At 39.7% G+C, this 20,008-nt stretch overlaps 1 protein-coding gene across 2 annotated transcripts in view; it reads left to right on the forward strand.

Annotated features, from left to right (window-relative positions):
- LOC128702652 (uncharacterized) overlaps window positions 1-20,008 on the forward strand; it is a 553,802-nt gene that overhangs the window by 237,364 nt on the left and 296,430 nt on the right. The window lies entirely within an intron of this gene.

Below are 20,008 nucleotides of genomic sequence, written 5' to 3' on the forward strand. Positions count from 1 at the left end.
ACAGGAACACCTCTCAACAGATAGGAATGTCCCAATATTCCTGGTGGTTCCGGCAACATCTACGAGGAGTTGAACTCACTTTGGGAATCCGGGAATTCACGGATTAATAGGATTAATATTAATAGGAACAGCAACTGCCAGTAGGCGAAGGTTCGGCTGAGCTGCAAGTCTTGGGGTATTAGAGAGAGAGAGAGAGAGAGAGAGAGAGAGAGAGAGAGAGAGAGAGAGAAGGCAGAGGAAGAGGAGAAGTGTCATGTATTTAGGATTCTCGGTTTTCTATATCAATAATTTAAATAAATTACCCTATTTGCCAGTAAATAAATATGCACTTAATGAATCGGGTTAAGTTTGATAATGCAGCTAAATACTGCATACAACTGTGGGGGAGATGGGTGTTGACATACGCTAATTATGTTGTATTATCCCAATTAGGCAATATAATCGTTAAACTTTGCAACTATACTGTGCTAAGATAACCGTTGTGTCATAGTCCAAATAATATTGGCTTAATGTAACATGAAACAGGTATATATATATATATATATATATATATATATATATATATATATATATATATATATATAAATTTTTGCTACAAAATGCTTATAAAACACTGGCATGGTATTGTATATATGCCACGCTGGACCTGCCATCTATATCTGTAGTTTTTGTAATTAATATTTTTGTCTGTAATCTAACTGACGCTTGATGTTTGTTTTGTTGTTGTTGGTACCGAATTATTATTATTATTATTATTATAATCAAGGGGGAAGCGCTAAACCTGGAGGATTATACAGCGCCTGGGGGGGTGGGGATGTGAAAGGCATTCAGGGTTAATTCGGGGAACTGGAGCACACAATTCCCTAAATCAAGAGCCCCTCACCAACATCAAGGAACCTTCCTTGAGGGGTGTTGGTATCGCAGTAAAATTATTTGTATGTAAATAATAAATATATTTACTGATAGGCTTTAGACCTTGAACAGAGGTTACTCGGAAAAGTAAACACATAAGTAGTATAAAGCAATCCTTGATTTGGCTACGTTTCGCCCACACAATGGGCTTTATCAAGTCACAAATGTAATTTGCTTTTTTCCATCGTGCTGATAATTTATGCCTTTTATCTCCATCGTTCTGTTCCATCTTGGGTTAAACAGGAGAATATTTTCCTGTTTACTAGCCTTGACTGACCTAATCTAGGATTCACTTGATATAAATAAAAGCAACACCGCTGATATATAATACAAAAACAACAGTTTGTTTACACTCAAATAATTACCATAGTTACTATATTTTTCCTATTTTGTACAGTGTTATATTTTTAGTTTAGTCAATGACGCTTTTAATTGAAAATGAAATTGCAATAAAAGACATTGTACTTTTGATAGCTGTCAATATTTGTTGGTATAAAAAGAATAACTGAGGCTTTTGTTCTGGGGATAGTTAAACTATTTTTTAATTGGTTATTAACAAAGTTTTTAGAATTTGTGTATATTTTTTTTCATGATTTTTTTCTACGTATTGTTTATGTTAGTACGAACATCCTCTATTCTTAAATAATAATATTTATAGATTTTGAGTCCGATGTGGCTAGTTTGTGCAACCTATATAAATTCTGCGGACGGTAGCGCAAGAATATATGGATACAAGAGCCTTAACTATGTCTCATAAGGAGTAACAGGAGTTATTCCTTATGAGTTATTCCTTATGAGTTATTCCTTTTGAGTTATTCCTTTTGAGTTATTCCTTTTGAGTTATTCCTTTTGAGTTATTCCTTATGAGTTATTCCTTATGAGTTATTCCTTATGAGTTATTCCTTATGAGTTATTCCTTATGAGTTATTCCTTATGAGTTATTCCTTATGAGTTATTCCTTATGAGTTATTCCTTATGAGTTATTCCTTATGAGTTATTCCTTATGAGTTATTCCTTATGAGTTATTCCTTATGAGTTATTCCTTATGAGTTATTCCTTATGAGTTATTCCTTATGAGTTATTCCTTATGAGTTATTCCTTATGAGTTATTCCTTATGAGTTATTCCTTATGAGTTATTCCTTATGAGTTATTCCTTATGAGTTATTCCTTATGAGTTATTCCTTATGAGTTATTCCTTATCTGTTGCAAGCAAATTTGGGGTATTGTTTACTACGTCTGGTATCTTATATTTATTAGTATGATACCTCGACATATCACACAAGTTAATATTCTGTCTATATATTTCTCAAAAATTGGATAATCAAGTAAGTAGTGATCAAGAAAGCGGCTGTAAGGTTGCATTTGCATGTAGCATCTCTGCGTCCGCCAAATCCACTGCAACAACCGTCAGTTTGTTTACCTTGCAATTTGTTTCGTAAATCTGCTTATGTACGTTCATGTTATCATAGTCACAGATGTACTCGGTACTCTAATGCATTCCATTAATAATGATATTCATTATAAATAATAATAGGTTTAAGAAAATTGGATGGTAGTTAATAGTACACATGTTCCTTATAACATTCGTGTCCTACACAGCGTTCATGTTCTTGTCAATTATCCTGTACACAGTTCATCAGTCCAGTCCTGGACGTTCCTATCTCCATAGTTAATCTAATTGTTAGAATTCGTTCCACCCACCCAATCCGCCTCTACCGTTCCTTGACCACCACTACCAACACCCACAACCCACTGCCCACACCCACCACCCACCAAATTAAGTTAAACTTAGTGGAATGGCAACAAGCTCCCATTTCCTCTTCATTTGTGCGTAAAAGATTTAGAAAACTCTTGAAAGACAGGAATTTTGTCTTACAATCTTTATTATAATAATTTGTATATCAGAAATAGTAAAATTACAACAACAACAACAATAATAATTATATGATGTTTGGTCGCTGATATCCCTGAATCTCTTAAGCCTAGCCTCCTCTACCTCAAAGAACGCCAAAGGAACAGTGCAGGGTAGCTATAAACTGAAATTCAGCAAAATACATAAATTATGTATATGTGTATGTATATGCGTATTTATACCTAGACGCATATATAACTATACCTATGCATACTTTTCCACGTGTATACAGATTTGAATGAATGTGTATGTGTATTATATATACATTTTTTGTGTGGATGTGTATGCAGACGTATACTTATGCATATTTATGTGTGTAAGAGAGTTTATATAAGGGACATGTTGAGTGGGAAAATTGAATGAGAGGTGAGAGAGGGGTGGGTTGAATCAGTTTATATAACAAGTTATCTGAAAGGGATAGGAGAGGGTTGAGAGGGATGATGGGTCACGGTGAAGAGGAGGAGGGAGGGAAGAGAGAGGGTGAAAAAACGGGGAATGATATGATGTGGACATTTATACGATAAAAAAAAAACCAAGTTACCCAGATGGTGTAGGGCTCTTCATCCAAGGAATTGCCTTCTCCTTCCTAGGATCAAACCTGATTACCGCATATTCTCAGGACGCTGTGTGACCACCACGGGTGAGCTGGTCTCCATGGTTGCAATAGTAATAATGTATATATATATATATATATATATATATATATATATATATATATATATATATATATATATATATATATATATGTGTGTGTGTGTATGTGAGAGAAAACATCACAAGCAACAGCACATGTCTTGATTAATTCTAAACAGTAAATTTTATGTATATTTACACTTGCATGATGGATAAGTAACGATTATTGTATTGTCAGATGCAGCATCCGTAGGAGTGTTGCAGGTATGCAGCGGCCGGTCAATAAGATGCTATACAGAATGAATCTGAGTTGTAAACGCTGGAGACGTGTGGCAACTATACTCTCTCTCTCTCTCTCTCTCTCTCTCTCTCTCTCTCTCTCTCCAAGAAATATGTTATATGACACTCATAATGAAATAGACAGGGAGAATTGGGACCCACTTGAGATAAAAAAAACATGGAGAATGGGATATACTAGCAATAATAGATTAAACATTCACCATAACTGAATCCGCTATAGTGTGCTAGCAACCGCAAGTAGCTGACTCTGAAATGTCATCTGGAAGTAAACATTGGGGGAAAAATAGTAAGAGAAGCCAGGATTCAGAAGAGGAAACTTTGAAGGAATGAAAGAATTCTTGATTTCAGCGTAAGAGGAGAAAATACTGGAAGGAATGTCAACGAATGAGATTAGGGAATCTAACTGGAAAGTGCTGGTAGGCAGATGAGAACAGATAAGAACTCTTCGTTCTTATCACATAATTAGAACTGAGACAGACTTTGGTTTAACCAAAGATGCTGAGAGGAAAGAGCAAAAGCACAAGAACATGGAAAAACTGTAGACAGCGAAGACCAGAAGAAAAAAACTGTACTCAGAACCTGAGCCACAATGGGAAAGTAACATAACAATAAATGCAAAGCCTCAGTGGAAAATACTTCACAGATTCATCAGAAGAAAGACGAGTGCAAAAGCCCTGGTAATGAATCTGAAAAAGGAGAACTCATGAGAATTCTGCGATATGTTCCTTGAGGAAGCAGGGGCAACACCACAGAATCAAAGATAAATAGTTCGCCAACTGGTACTGGACATCATACAAAACATCCTGGGAAAAGGGTAAAGTGAACTTTAGACTGAGCTGGATGCATCAAAGACAATAAAACTATGACACTATGGAGTCTGAGAGAGGGAGCAGAAGCTCTTTATTACCAGATAAAGCCTACAGGACAAGGGATGCAGAACAATTACCAAAGATCTGTAAGACAAACAGGAAGCATTAAACTACAGATTGATATTACTAACTTGTATTTTAAGGTAATGGAGAAGATAATCAGGTGAGTGGTGGAGTACCTGGAGATAACTGGTTTCATAAAAAGTGACAACCATGGGATAAGATATGACAAGTCACATCTCGAAAATCTGCTGGAGTGCTATGAACAAGTAACAGAAGTGAGGCAGATTGAGGGATGGGTAGACTGCATATTTTTTGCTGCAAGTAGGTATTGGGTATTGTATCTCACAAGTGACTGGAACAAAATCTTGAAGAGCAGACAAGAATAATATGGAATGTGCTACAGTGAATCAAAGTGAACCTTATGGAGAAGAGGGTGGCTGTTTGATAATCGATGTCAGAACTGTAGAGTCTAACAAGTGAGGTTCTGCAAGGATCGTTAGGACCAGCTTGGTTTTTTAGTAATGGCATACCAAGAGAGATAGACAGATATATACCCACTGACAGAAGATGAAAAAAATAATGAAAAAATCGATAATGACAAGGAAAGATTACAACTGGACCTGGAAAAAACAGCTGCAGAAGTGATTAGACAAATGGCTACTGGAATTAACTCCCAGCAAATGCAAGATAATGAAAAGTGACGGAAACTCTACCCCCAAGGGTAGAGAAAACGAAGGGTGTGTATAGTGCCGAGCATATCACCAGAGGCACACCCAGCCAAATAATCTCTGTGGCGAACGCTCGTTTGGCAAACGTGATGCTAGCTTTCAGGCATCTCAGTAGTCATTCACGGCCCTACATATGCATGAGAGGCTCACCTTAAAGTACACAGCAACGGCACTGAACCTTTCACCTGATACAGCATGTTAAGAAATTGGAGAAAGTGCTGGGGTATCCAACGAGGCTAATCCTAGAGCTAAAAAGACAAGGGCTACAAAGAACGATTAAAGTAACTGAACCTGACGACACTGAAGAGCGGAAACCCACACTATTATTAATAATACTTTTATTATATACTTTTCTTATATCTCAATAACATAAATTGGTTATATACATTTCAATTCCTGAAATTATCAGGGTTGTAGCTCATACACAATATATAACTGATCTAAATGTGCATTGTCAATTTTATTTTTGTAATGACTATTGCCTCTCAGAGAGCTAATAATTAATTTAGACAGGAGGAACAATTCATTCCTGAAGCGTTTCAATTAACCAATTTTGAATTGGGTCAAATCATTCTTGTTTTCAATTAGTAATTTATGGCGTAATATTTTTATTTTGTCTGGGAGGGTGAAAGCTGGGTGGCAGCAGGCAAATTCCTACAAGAGTGATGGTAAACAAGTTAGAATCACTCCTGATTTGTTTACCATCACAGAAACAACAACAACAACGACCGCGATGGTAAATAAGTCAGGATCACTGCTGATTTGTTTACCATAACAGAAACAACAGCAACAATGACCATGGAAACAACACCAAAAGCAGCTGATGCAGGGGAGGAATCAACAGCAACGGCAGCAGAAGCAACAGGAGCAGCAGAAACAGCAGTATATGAGCAACAAGAGCAGTAATGAACGTAAATAACGTAAATGCAGTGGAAACGGTAGATGAAGGAACAACATGAGCAGCAACGACAGTCACAGCAGCGGCAGAAGAGGGAGATACAGAGACAAAGAAATTGAATGCAGTGAAACAGAAGGGGAAGAAAGTGCAAAGAGGATTTCGCTGGTGTAAAAATCTTAGATGAAAGACTTTACAGTGTACTTCACTTACACCCCACAGTGTACTTCACTTACATCCCGCAGTGCACTTCACTTACACCCCACAAGATACTTCACTTACCAGTGTACTTCACTGACACCCCACAGTGTACTTCACTTACACCCCACAGTGTACTTCACTTACATCCCGCAGTGTACTTCACTTACACCCCACAAGATACTTCACTTACCAATGTACTTCACTGACACCCCACAGTGTACTTCACTAACACCCCACAGTGTACCTCACTTACCACAGTGTACATCAGTTTATATTTTTGCAGTGCAACAATTGGAGAATATATCACACATAAATAACACCCGCATACGTAAACCCTTTCCAGGTATACCACAAACACAAACCTGCAGTACACATGGTACACCAAGTATCCCAGGGAAAATTATATACAGGTATCCCAGCTCTTAAGTAGATGAACGGGGGATGTGAAACAAATGTGTGTTTTCAGTTGTAAGAGACAGAACCATGTTTCTCTGTCTGTCTGTCTCTGTCTGTCTCTGTCTCTCTGTCTCTGTCTCTCTGTCTCTGTCTCTGTCTGTCTCTCTGTCTGTCTCTCTGTCTGTCTCTCTGTCTCTCTGTCTCTCTGTCTGTCTCTCTGTCTGTCTCTCTGTCTGTCTGTCTCTCTGGATATCATATGTACATTTTTAGTAATGTTGGTAGAATTACCGACAATATGTTAGGTAAAAGGACACAGATGCAACTAATGTGACGTTTCATTGTGGCAACGTTTCGCTCTCCAGAGGCTCTGTCAAGCCGTTAAATCTTTGTTTCCTAATAAAAACCACTCTGTCTCATCTCTCTTACATAAATGACTTCTAAATCAATGAAACGTCGTATTGCGAACACAAATTGAAACAACGTTTCGCTCTGTGTAGAGCTGAATCAAGATTTGATTAGTAAGACACGTGTACAACAGTTAGCTATCTTCTTACCTTCTTACCTGAAAAAGTTGGACATCTTTTTCAGGTGAGAAGGGATGGATTTGACAGGATATAAGTCACCATGTTGATGGATTTGACAGGATGTAAGTCTATATGTTGATGGATTTGACAGTATATAAGATGGTTTTGACAGTATATAAGTCTATATGTAGATGGATTTGACAGGATATAAGTCACTATGTTGATGGATTTGACAGTATATAAGTCACCATGTTGATGGATTTGACAGTATGTAAGTCCCCATATTGTCCGTCCAACTTCACACTGTTCCAGACTATGGAACCAAAATCTTCTCCAGGCTGAGGGACTGAAAACCTCAAAGCTACGTTCTTAAGGGTGATGGACTGATTACATCATCTTCACATCTCAACTGCTTCTGTATATTCTTCTGTACTCGACTGAAGAAGCCTATTGTGTAGGCAAAACGTTTCGGAATAAAGATACCTAACTGTTGCACATATGTATTCAAGATTTGATAAAGCTCTACACAGGGCGAAACGTCGTCTAGATGAAATCTTAACCTGGAGTTTCTTTGTCTGTTTTCAAACGAATTATAACAAACTTGTACAGAAAATCTCAGCTAATCAGCTCACTTCCCATAAACTGAAGGTCGTGGGTGACCAGGTCAAGCTGCCTCCAGCTATCACCTCATTACCCTCTTCCTAGAATCACACACCGTCACTACATCAGCTCTCTGAAATCCTTTATAAAGCCTATAAAGTCTTGTTCTGCAACGTCTTTATATTTCCTGATGGGCGAATATTCTCTCGATTCTTTATAAAGCCATGACTTAATAAAGCTTTACGAAGACCAGTAACTTACCCCAGTAAAGTCTGGTACTGCAGCGTGTTTATATTCTCTCGATTTATATAAACCGAACAGATGTGTATAAGCAAAGAGAGGTATATCTTCGTATACACACACAAAGTTTACTCTAAACCTAATTTTTTTTTGTTTAGGGAGTTCTTAATTGGTAGTCTACAGGTGAATTCCAATTTTTGTGATCATTGTGCAATCGACAGACATTAAACTTAGGAAGTGAACTATAAGAGGTAATAGAAATTTCTGAATATTATATTTATGCGAGGCACAGAACCCGTATGGGCCATTCAGGCTAATAGAGGCTGGAATCACCATCCATCATCACGACCAACCAGCATCACCAGCACCACCACCATCACTATCATCACCATCACTATCACCATCACCATCACACAGCTACCAGGCTCAACATTACCACTATCGTCACTATCTTGACAAACGCTGACAGGAATCTGCAGCAACAGTGAAAAGCATAGCAGTGGCAGACTCCACGCATAACAGCAACAAAGTTAAGCCAGCGGCTTCAGCAGTAGCAACAGCGGCAGTAGAAGCAGTAAAAACTAAAGTAGCAGCAACAGCAGATGTCTTAGTGGTAAAAGCAGCAACAGCAACTATATTAGCAACATCAACAGTAATGCTAGTAGCATCAGAAGCAAGAATAGCAGCATCAGAAGTAACAGTAGCCACAGCGGCAACAGCAGCAGCAAAAGCCGCCACAATAAGCATCAGCAACAGCAAAACAGGAGAAGCATCATAAACAGCAGCAGTAGCAGCTTCAATAGACAACACTCTCCGTGTCATCACTGTTTCCCCAGTCAGTGCACAGTTTGAGCTCCCTCCTACACCTCGGACTAGCACCCATCACTAAGACGACCAAAACTGCTCACCACCACCACCACAAACAACAACCACAACAACAACAATAACAACAACCACCACCATCCAAACGCCTACCACTATCACCACCAGAAGTTTGTGCCGTAGCTTCTACCATCGTACAATCACCACCACAACCACCAAGAACAACAATCGGCCACCATCACCATCACAACTATGACCTCCAACTACAACTGCAGTCTTCACCGCCCTCACCACCACCTCCCACGCCATTGCCATCCCCTCCCACGTTCTCACCACCACCATCACCAGCCATACCATGACCGCCATCGACCTCCACTCTTATATTTTTCTTTCTGATAAACAGTACAGTTCTCTGATGTGTGTGTGAGAGAGAGAGAGAGGTCAGTCGGGGGAGATGAGAGGAAAGGAGAGAGATTCAGAAAGGAAGGTTTTTTTTTTGGAAGCTAGAGAAGGTAAATGAATAGAGGGATACTTAGAGAAAAGAAATAGAAGGGAAGGGAAATGTAGGAGGAAGAGAGAAAGTGGAATGGAAAAGTTAGGAGGGAAGTGTGGAAGGGACTCGTTGAGGGAGGAAGGGAGATAGAAGAGGGGAGAGATGGGATACAGAGGTTCCTCTCCTTCCCTGTATATCATAACATTGTTTCAAGGGCATCTTACCAAGAAGAAGTAATCAGGCTGAACCTGAAGCGCCGTAAATGGTTTTAAGCCGAGCAGGTCTTTGGGGCCAGTCCGCAGTGCGACGCCGTTCTCTCTCTCTCTCTCTCTCTCTCTCTCTCTCTCTCTCTCTCCCTACCTCCCTCTTTCCCTCTCTTTCCCTTTCTTTCCCTCTCTCCTCTTTATTTCCATCTCTCTATCTCCTTCTCTCTTTCTCTTTCTGACTATTTCCTTCCTTCGTTTACCTTTCCCAATCCCCTCACTCTCTACTTTCCCCTCTTTTTATCTCTCTTCCCCACTGATTCTTTCATTCTCTCTCTCTCTCTCTCTCTCTCTCTCTCTCTCTCTCTCTCTCTCTCTCTCTCTCTCTCTCTCTCTCTCTCTCTCTCTCTCTCTTTCTCTCTCTCTCCCTTCCTCAACATTAACTCATCTAACTTCGTTAGCGACAGAGAGTGAACACCAAATCTCTCTCAAGCTCTAGTGAGAGAACTTTTCTACGCTCTAAACTCTTCCGCCCAAGAGTTCTACATGTGCTCTAAAACGACTTTTAATCCCCTTTCTCCACGGAACATGGAACTCTGGTCAAAATGGTGATCCCTTGAGATTTTCCACCCAAGGCTGGGAGTCCTCAGAAGTAAGTCACATTTTAATTAAGGAACACATGGAAATTTCTTAGGGAGCAAACGCAGGAGACGGTATGTCTGTTACTGTTGCTGCTACTGCTGCTTCTGTTGCTGTTACTGTTGCTTCTTCTAGTGCTGTTGCTTCTAAGAGTGTTGTTACCGTTACTTCTGATAATGCTGCTAACGTTGTTAATACTGTTGGTATTGCTGCTACTGCTACTTTTGTTACTGTTACTTGTTTTTTCTACCAGTGCTCCTGCTGTTACTGCTGCTGCTACTTCTGTTAACGTTGTTGTTACTGTTCCTTATCCTGCTGCGGTTGTTTCTTGTTCTTCTGATGCTGCTGTTGTTGTTTCGGCTGGTGTTGTTATTGCTGCTACTGTTGTTGTTTCGGCTGTTGTTGTTGTTGTTTCGTCTGTTGTTGTTATTGCTGCTGCTGTTGTTGCCTATTGACTCCTCTCACGAAAACAAGAACTGCTAGTCCCCCTCGCACCCTGCCTATCGCCACCCACCACCGCCCACTCACCGCCTACCCACCGCCCACCCATGAAACCCTAGTTGTGTACGTAACCGGGTGTACTTGGGTGTGTGCGTGCTTGAGTGTGCGTGCGTAAACGCATATTCGTTTGAGTGCGTGAGCATGCGCATGCTTGAGTGCCTGCGCTTGCGTGCGAGTGCGTGCACCTATCGGTACTTAAATCAATACATCACAGGCACAACGCAACACCTGCTACGACACAATCATCTGCGGGAACATGTGATTTATCTGCCTAACATGTCTGAGAGTCAACCTTATTCACGCCCACTCTCATTTGCTCTGTCACGTTCGGTCACACTCACGCATTGGCACACTTACTTTCACACATTTTCACACCTTCACTCATTAACATACACTTTCACTACTTCACTAATACTCATTGACGTTCTCTCTCTCTCTCTTTCTCTCCATCTATCTACTATATATATATATATTATATATATATATATATATATATATTATATATATATATATATATATATATATATATATATATATATATATATATATATATATATATATATATATATATATATATATATATATGTGTGTGTCACAGTAGAACTGAACTCAGCATTGATAAAAAAAACATTTAACATAGATTAGACTAAAGCTTTTCAGAGCTGTAGCAAATTCCTTACCGCACACACACTATGTGAGCTGAATTCAAATGCTCCCCGATAAGCACTATGGTGGGAGTGGGTAGCAAACGGAAGGATGACCAGGTGGGGGGCAGTCTTTATGGCAAGGGTGACCAGATGGGGACAGTCTTTATGGGAAGGGTGACTAGGTGGGGTAGTCTTTACGGCAAGGGTGACCAGGTGGGGGTAGACTTTATGGCAAGGGTGACCAGGTGGGGGTAGTCTTTATGGCAAGGGTGACCAGGTGGGGGTAGTGTTTATGACAAGGGTGATCAGGTGGAGGTAGTCTTTATGGCAAGAGTGACCAGGTGGGGGTAGTCTTTATGGCAAGGGTGACCAGGTGGGGGTAGTCTTTATGGCAAGGGTGACCAGGTGGGGGTAGTCTTTATGGCAAGGGTGACCAGGTGGGGGTAGTCTTTATGGCAATGGTGACCAGGTGGGGGTAGTCTTCATGGCAAGGGTCCCCTTTCCCAGACGTGAGTGTATCAAGTTTCTTTTATATCCACAAAAGCTACTGATTGAATGATGGTGAAAGTATTTTCTCTCTCTGGAGGTCCAGCCTATCTTCCGCGGCTTCAACAATTCACGAATAACATATACTATGGAATTCCGTGGCTGGAACAATTCACTGATAGCACACCATGGTGAAGAAGACACAATACCGTGGCTGGACTAATTGATAAATAACACATTCATTTGAGGGGTATTTTATACGAGATTTCGGTCGATTTTGACCATTATTAGGTCACAACTGTTGACTGATAATAGTCCAGGATGGACCGAAACGTCGTGAGTTATACAGTATACATAAGCAGAAATAAAAGAAGTTGACTGATCTGTATAATTCGACCCCCTTTTAGGGATCGTTTATAACTGAAGAGAATCGCAGAAGAGGGTGGAAATATACAGATCAATCAGCCTTCTGTGTTTCTGTTTCCATGTGAGTTATTACTGAGCATTATCAAATGTTCATTATACTTTAGTTGTTCAATATGTGTAAATATAGTACTACTTTCAGATATATTCAAACAGCGAGATCCTAAAAAGCATTTCGTGTAGGGTTGATAAAATACCCTGATGTGACATTTTACCACCAGAGGTGACGGTCTTAAGTGTACACATAAAGTTATAACTAATAGCTGTTTGTGTTGTGAGGGTAGACACTCGGGTGTAACACATGACACACGACCTTTGTGTTGCATTTATGTGAAGGTTTGGGCTCCAGGTCAACGTGACTTTTCATTACTGCCCCTTGACAAACTTTTACCTGGAGAGAGTTTACCTGGAGAGAGTTCCGGGGGTCAACGCCCCCGCGGCCCGGTCTGAGACCAGGCCTCCTGGTGGATCAGAGCCTGATCAACCAGGCTGTTGCTGCTGGCTGCACGCAAACCAACATACGAGCCACAGCCCGGCTGATCCGGAAAGCTTTTCACAAACACCTGTGTGTTTTGTTACAGCATTTTTCCACTCAAGTTCACGATAGTCACACTTCCAAACCCCGTTTCACCTATCTTACCCAGCTTTGCAGTTTTTTTTCTGTCTCCCCAAACTCCACTCTCCAAAACCCCAGCTCCACAAAATCCACATCCTCCTAAAATGTTTATCATAAAGCCTCTACATTTAGATAATTTTATTAATCAAAGCAACTTAGTAAGGCTACAGAAAATGTCAGTGGACACTGGCAAGTCACTCCCTGTTGTCCCCAGTATGGCAATACTGGGTCAGTTTGAGAGCCTGAGAGTATCGCTTAAGTTGGTCAGTAACCAGAACAAGCAGAATCTTCTTTGCTTCCTTAAGGAAGATAACATCGCGCCCAGGTTATCATCCAAGCTGCCTGAGAGTCCTCAATTTCCTCCCAATGCGACGCAAAGATTTGTAGGAAACCTTAAGCAAAGGTTGAAACTGGTGTTTGTCGTCTTGAAATCGGCAACTGATTTGTTTCCCAATGAAGTCAAGGACACATTTACTCGCGTAGGAGGATTCTCATTACCGTTGTCTGGCATGACCTTAACTACGCGGTTCTAATGTTGTTAGTGACATCCTTGTCAAACTGGGGAGGACCCAACAATTTCTCTAACAAGTATCACAAATTGTCAGCAATCCTTCGCGATGTTACTTTGGTTATGCATCATGGGCTGTGTTGAAAGCAATGAAGATTAGAGAAGATTCAAGTCGCCTTGATGGCGACTGTTCCTCTCTCTGATGGGGAGAGGGGCTGTCATTAACACCATAACGATGAAAATGAGTTGGATAAATATATTTGTTAGTGAGTTTGGGTTTGAGAAGAACATTCCTAGTATGGGTCATCAGGACTGCTGCAGTGTTCCTCCTTTCTTATATTCTTATGTCATGAAGGCTTTTTTTTTCTTCGCTTTTAAACGATACTTAGAGCGAAACATCTACACCTCACATGTATAGATTGCCTTCGAAATTCAACAGGCTTTATGCATTGTATAGAAGCTACAAATCATGTGGCACTAGAAGATCTACTGCAATCATCGCAAGGTTGGACTTGCATAAATGAAGACTTAATGAAGTGATCTAGTCTCTTTTTGATATTGTTAATGCTTTTGGCTGCCAACTGGTCAAATGATGTCTTAAAACTGGCCATGTTCTATGAACTTCCATTGTTCTTGGAAGCGTTAGAAGAGGAAACTTCCGGGACTGAGGAAGCGCCCATTGACTGAATTTTGCTTAAGGTACCAGTTCAAGGATGTCGTGTTGACATCTGAGGTGCAGAAGATCACAGCCTTGTGATTGAGAACGACACATGTCTTCTCGGCGCCGAAATATGTCCCTCGTACTTCATCGTCAATCTTCCATTCCTCATTACACCGATGACGGTATAGCCTGTACATGTACAGTACCAGCATCGATTTTTTGGGTAATGCAAATATCTTGAAACCACGAAGTAGGACACTAGTACTGGGAGGCTATCAGCCGTGTCTTTTCCAGATACATGTTGAAGGAGCTTGTTGTTTCAGTGGACTAGAGCCACGTCAAGTTTGAAATTTCCCTGAATGTTGGCGCAGTGGAAACTATGGTATTGTCGATGCCATCTCATACTGGTCCTCTTAAAGGCCAGTGAGCTAACGTCGTGACCAAGAGTCCCGACAATCGCAGTTTTCACATGATCAGACACATTGTTGTCGTACAGAGAAGCCATGAGAGCTCGACTCAGAACCTTCTTTCGGATGCCCTTGGGAAGAGTCGGGGTCTGTAAGCTTGAGACTGGAACTGAATCCTCCAAAGATTTCTTAGCTGCAGAAGTGCAGCTACTGCTGATGTTGCTGCTTCCAAGAGTGTCTTTATCTTCTAAACGTGCAGCATCCTTGTTCACCTTCTGCCAGCATTGTCGCTCCTTGTCTAAATGCTCTTGTTGTTTCTTTTCTTTCTTGGCGAGGACATTACCGACAGAAGACATTGCTCCACGATGCCCTTACTAGCGCTGAGCTGAAGATAAAACTTTGTTCTCCTCGGTGCTGATGATTTCATTCAAGGAATTGGCGTGAGCGATGTCGAAAACAGCCTTAAAACACTCCTTGAGTTTACGTCGTTTCGGGGCTAATTCCCTTGTCTTTTGGGAGTATTTTTTTCCATACCTGCCACCGAGTGAAGAGGTTCTCGAGTTTCTTGATTGATTCTTACGTATAGTTCACCGGAAACTCATCAATCTTCGAATGTTTTAGACTACGCATCCTTTCTAGCTGGACATAATACAAACATCAGAAGCTTATTGGACGGAAGCTTGAAAAACACTAACATTTTTCTCGTACTTAGCAATTAAGTACACTGTTGTTCAGCCTCTCTTAGATGTAGTAGTTAGACATCATCAATGTATATGACAAAAACATCCGTCAAATGCGATCATCGGGGGACATAATATGAACGAGAAGTAGTGGACATTAATATTTCATAGGCACAATATTGACATCTTTGGCGATCTTCAGCAATAACCATCTTCTGTTACTTTGAAGAGCATTGTTTTTCAATAAATTTTAAGCTTGTGATAGGGTCAGGATTAGAAAAAAATAATAAGCACCTTCCTTACATTATATATATATATATATATATATATATATATATATATATATATATATATATATATATATATATAATTGTAAATAAAAAAAAGGGCACAATACCGTGACTGGAACTATACAAATTGGACCGAAACGTCGTCGTAAGCTCCTCTCTTCTATGTGCGGGTCATTTGTGTATACAATAATTATATTGGTCATCAGGAGATCCAAAAACATTGTGATCTTCCTGCTCCTCTGATTATACTAAGTATCTCTAAAGTTTGAGTTCCACCTAAAATATCTGCTGAAATTTCTGTTCCCTTGAGACCCAAAATTCCATTTCCCTCGTTATTTTCCAATATGATGACGCAACATATATACATAAGCCAATGAAAAGCCATAAATCCAGTTTCCCCTCTGGTCTGCATTGTGATGACGTATGGTGTAAACAAACCAGCTTCCAACCAATAAGAAAACTCATTTTCTCTGCCAGCATCCTCATCCTTTCCCCCCCCACACCCTTTCCCTCCCACATCCACCTCCCCCCATCCCATCTGCAACTCAAAACCCTGCATTGCAACGCAGAGTGACGTCAGTGCAGCTTAGGGTACAATCCGGGAGAGAAAAATCCTCTCCACCTGTGATCCGAGCAGAGATAATTATTGCACTTATGAGAAGAGCTAAAGTCATGTGAGTCATTCGGTGGAAGGAGTGGAGGAGGTTCGATCCTCCGTCCTCTCAAAGTAAGACAGGAGATCATCCCTCGTTGCCAGGAGTCCTTCTCCACAAGGAGGAGATATCAAGGAAACCGCAAAACCTGTAGGGGTTAAACAGAGCCTGGATAAATCGAGATAATGTTTGGCGTAAAGAAATGGAGAGTTGCACCAGTATCCTGAATTAAAAGATCTTTAAGAATTTTGAAAGAATAATAGGCCATTGAATTGGGCTGAATTTGGACTCTAAGAGAAATAGAGGTAGATTATATATATATATATATATATATATATATATATATATATATATATATATATATATATATATATATATATATATATATATATATATATTTTTTTTTTTTTTTTTTTTTTCAACAAGTCGGCCGTCTCCCACCGAGGCAGGGTGGCCCACAAAAAAAAAAGAAAGAAAATCCCCAAAAAGAAAATACTTTCATCATCATTCAACACTTTCACCACACTCACACATTATCACTGCTTTTGCAGAGGTGCTCAGAATACAACAGTTTAGAAGCATATACGTATAGAGATACACAACATATCCCTCCAAAACTGCCAATATCCCAAACCCCTCCTTTAAAGTGCAGGCATTGTACTTCCCATTTCCAGGACTCAAGTCCGACTATATGAAAATAACCGGTTTCCCTGAATCCCTTCACTAAATATTACCCTGCTCACACTCCAACAGATCGTCAGGTCCCAAGTATCATTCGTCTCCATTCACTCCTATCTAACACGCTCATGCATGCTTGCTGGAAGTCCAAGCCCCTAACCCACAAAACCTCCTTTACCCCCTCTTTCCAACCCTTTCGAGGACGACCCCTACCCCTCTTTCCTTCCCCTATAGATTTATATGCTTTCCATGTCATTCTACTTTGATCCATTCTCTCTAAATGACCAAACCACCTCAACAACCCCTCTTCTGCCCTCTGACTAATGCTTTTATTAACTCCACACCTTCTCCTAATTTCCACACTCCGAATTTTCTGCATAATATTTACACCACACATTGCCCTTAGACAGGACATCTCCACTGCCTCCAACCGTCTCCTCGCTGCTGCATTTACCACCCAAGCTTCACATCCATATAAGAGTGTTGGTACTACTATACTTTCATACATTCCCTTCTTTGCCTCCATAGATAACGTTTTTTGACTCCACATATACCTCAACGCACCACTCACCTTTTTTCCCTCATCAATTCTATGATTAACCTCATCCTTCATAAATCCATCCGCCGACATGTCAACTCCCAAGTATCTGAAAACATTCACTTCTTCCATACTCCTCCTCCCCAATTTGATATCCAATTTTTCTTTATCTAAATCATTTGATACCCTCATCACCTTACTCTTTTCTATATATATATATATATATATATATATATATATATATATATATATATATATATATATATATATATATATATATATATATATAATATAATATAATATAATGTCATGCCGAATACGTAAAACTTGCGATTTTGCCATAAATAGCAACGCTCTTCTTGCCGAATAAGGCAAACGAAAATTTGTGTATGCAATAATTTCTCAAAAATCATTCTGAACCTAACGAAAAAAATATATTTAATTGTGTTTGTTTGTTATTAAATTATTGTAAACTTATCTAAAATATATTTAGATGGATTAGGCTAAATTAAATTGCGCTTGTGATAATATGGTTAGGTAAGTTTTCTAAGGTACTTTTGGTAGAAAATTATTAATTTTTTACATTAACATAAATGAAAAAAAATATTCTTAAACGCACAAGAGAAAATTTTAGAAAGGACTTAATTTTAAATGACTTCTTTGTAATTGACCAATTTTATCCATTAGGCTGAAAGAATCGTTCCTTGTACTTTCATATGTTTGCATTTGCTCAATGTTTTTTTTCTTTTACCTCAACATGGTCCTCATACTGTGACACGCTGATGGCCTCCTGGCACTTTTCGACACCTTCAATGTTCCATCTTATATATCTTGCTTTTCCTTGATCCAGTATCGTGGCTGATGTAGGCTCCTCTGGCTCAAGGTAACACTCGCTGCCCAAGGTATCACTAGTTTAAAAATTCTTTTAGATATTGCCTTGGTAGGAGGAAAGGTGTTGTCGGTTCAAGGGTAACTTTTATCATTGGCAATGTTTTGCTTCTGGTGAAGTTTTTTCCAGAGATAAGCGTATTACATAATAAAGGCTTACTCTGCTGCAAGTGCCTATAAGGCTAAATTTTTAAGGTTGTTCTTAACAGGGGAGAGTCCATCAAGCAAGAAGTTTATAAATACTGAGAGATATCTCTCATTATGTATACGCTGAGAATTTACTTTAATCCCTGTTGTTGGTGTTAATACTTGATTGGTAGTGTACGTGTAACGTGGGTTCTTAATGACGTCCTTAATCCCGATTAACCTACCACCAAGAAACCAGTATATCCTATTGGATATTTTTTTTTCACACTGGAGTTTAAAGCCCAGAGGGTTATGGCTGGATCAGCCTATTTCAAAATCCAGCTCACTCTTTAAGGCATAATGTAAATCTCTCCCTCGGAATGCGACCCTCAACAGTAGGATAACACCCAGACGCTTATTAATCACTATGTTAACAGGAGAAACAGGAATAAAGGAGCCTTTTCTGTGTATTTCATAAAGTCCAGGAGTTTCTCTTGGGTCCATTCAGCTGTTAGCCCAGCCTTTACAGGCTGGGCTAACAGCCTATCGACTTGACGAAGGTCATTTAGGTTAAATTTCACCTGTAAACTCCCAAACAAGGATATTTTAATCCATACAGCTACCTGTCAAGTTGGCTTTTGCTGTTTATAAAATAGAGGATATACACCTCTCTGTATACATACTAAGGTAACTCCGAGTGTACATATCTTAGTCTGCTTGGGGCAAGCGATAACAGAAATTGATCATGAAGAAATGGTATACAGCCTACAACATGCCCTTATCACTAAGGAACACTGTAGACCATGTATAAGTCAATGATAAAAGAATGACTTATACGCAGTTGTAGTTAATTTTAAAGAATAGTACACAGCTGTATTAATTGGAGAAAGGAATGGTATACATGCTGTATTATTTAAAGCTAGAGAAATGGTATATTTTCAGCTATATTCGGTAGTAAAGGAATGGCGTAGAGAGGTCGACTAATAAATATACTAAGGGAGAGTTTCCCAGCTATAAGAAAGCTACAAGGACAGCCAGAGCGTCTCCAGCTACTGCAGCCATCGAGGCAAGAGACTCGCCACTGTTAAATGTAGAAAGGCAATTTTTTTCTCTCCTTTTGACCTTGTCGCAGTCTGTGTGTGTGTACTCACCTATTTGTGGTTGCAGGGGTCGAGACATAGCTCCTGGCTCCGCCTCTTCACTGATCGCTACTAGGTCCTTTTTCTCCCTGCTCCATGAGCTTCATCATACCTCATCTTAAAACTATGTATGATTACTGCCTCCACTACGTCACTTGCCAGACTGTTCCACTTCCTGATAATTCTATGACTAAAGAAATACTTCCTAACATCTCTTTAAATCATTTGAGTTTTCAATTTCCAATTGTGACACCTTGTTTCTGTGTCCCTTCTCTGGAACATCTTGTCTCCGTCCACCTTGTCAATTCCTCGCAGTATTTTATATGTTGTTATCATGTCAACCCTAACCCTTCTGTCCTTCATTGTCGTCAGGCCGATTTCACTTAACCTTTCTTC

This window comes from Cherax quadricarinatus, chromosome 79 (assembly GCF_038502225.1).
Source record: "Cherax quadricarinatus isolate ZL_2023a chromosome 79, ASM3850222v1, whole genome shotgun sequence".
Lineage (NCBI taxonomy): Eukaryota > Metazoa > Arthropoda > Malacostraca > Decapoda > Parastacidae > Cherax > Cherax quadricarinatus.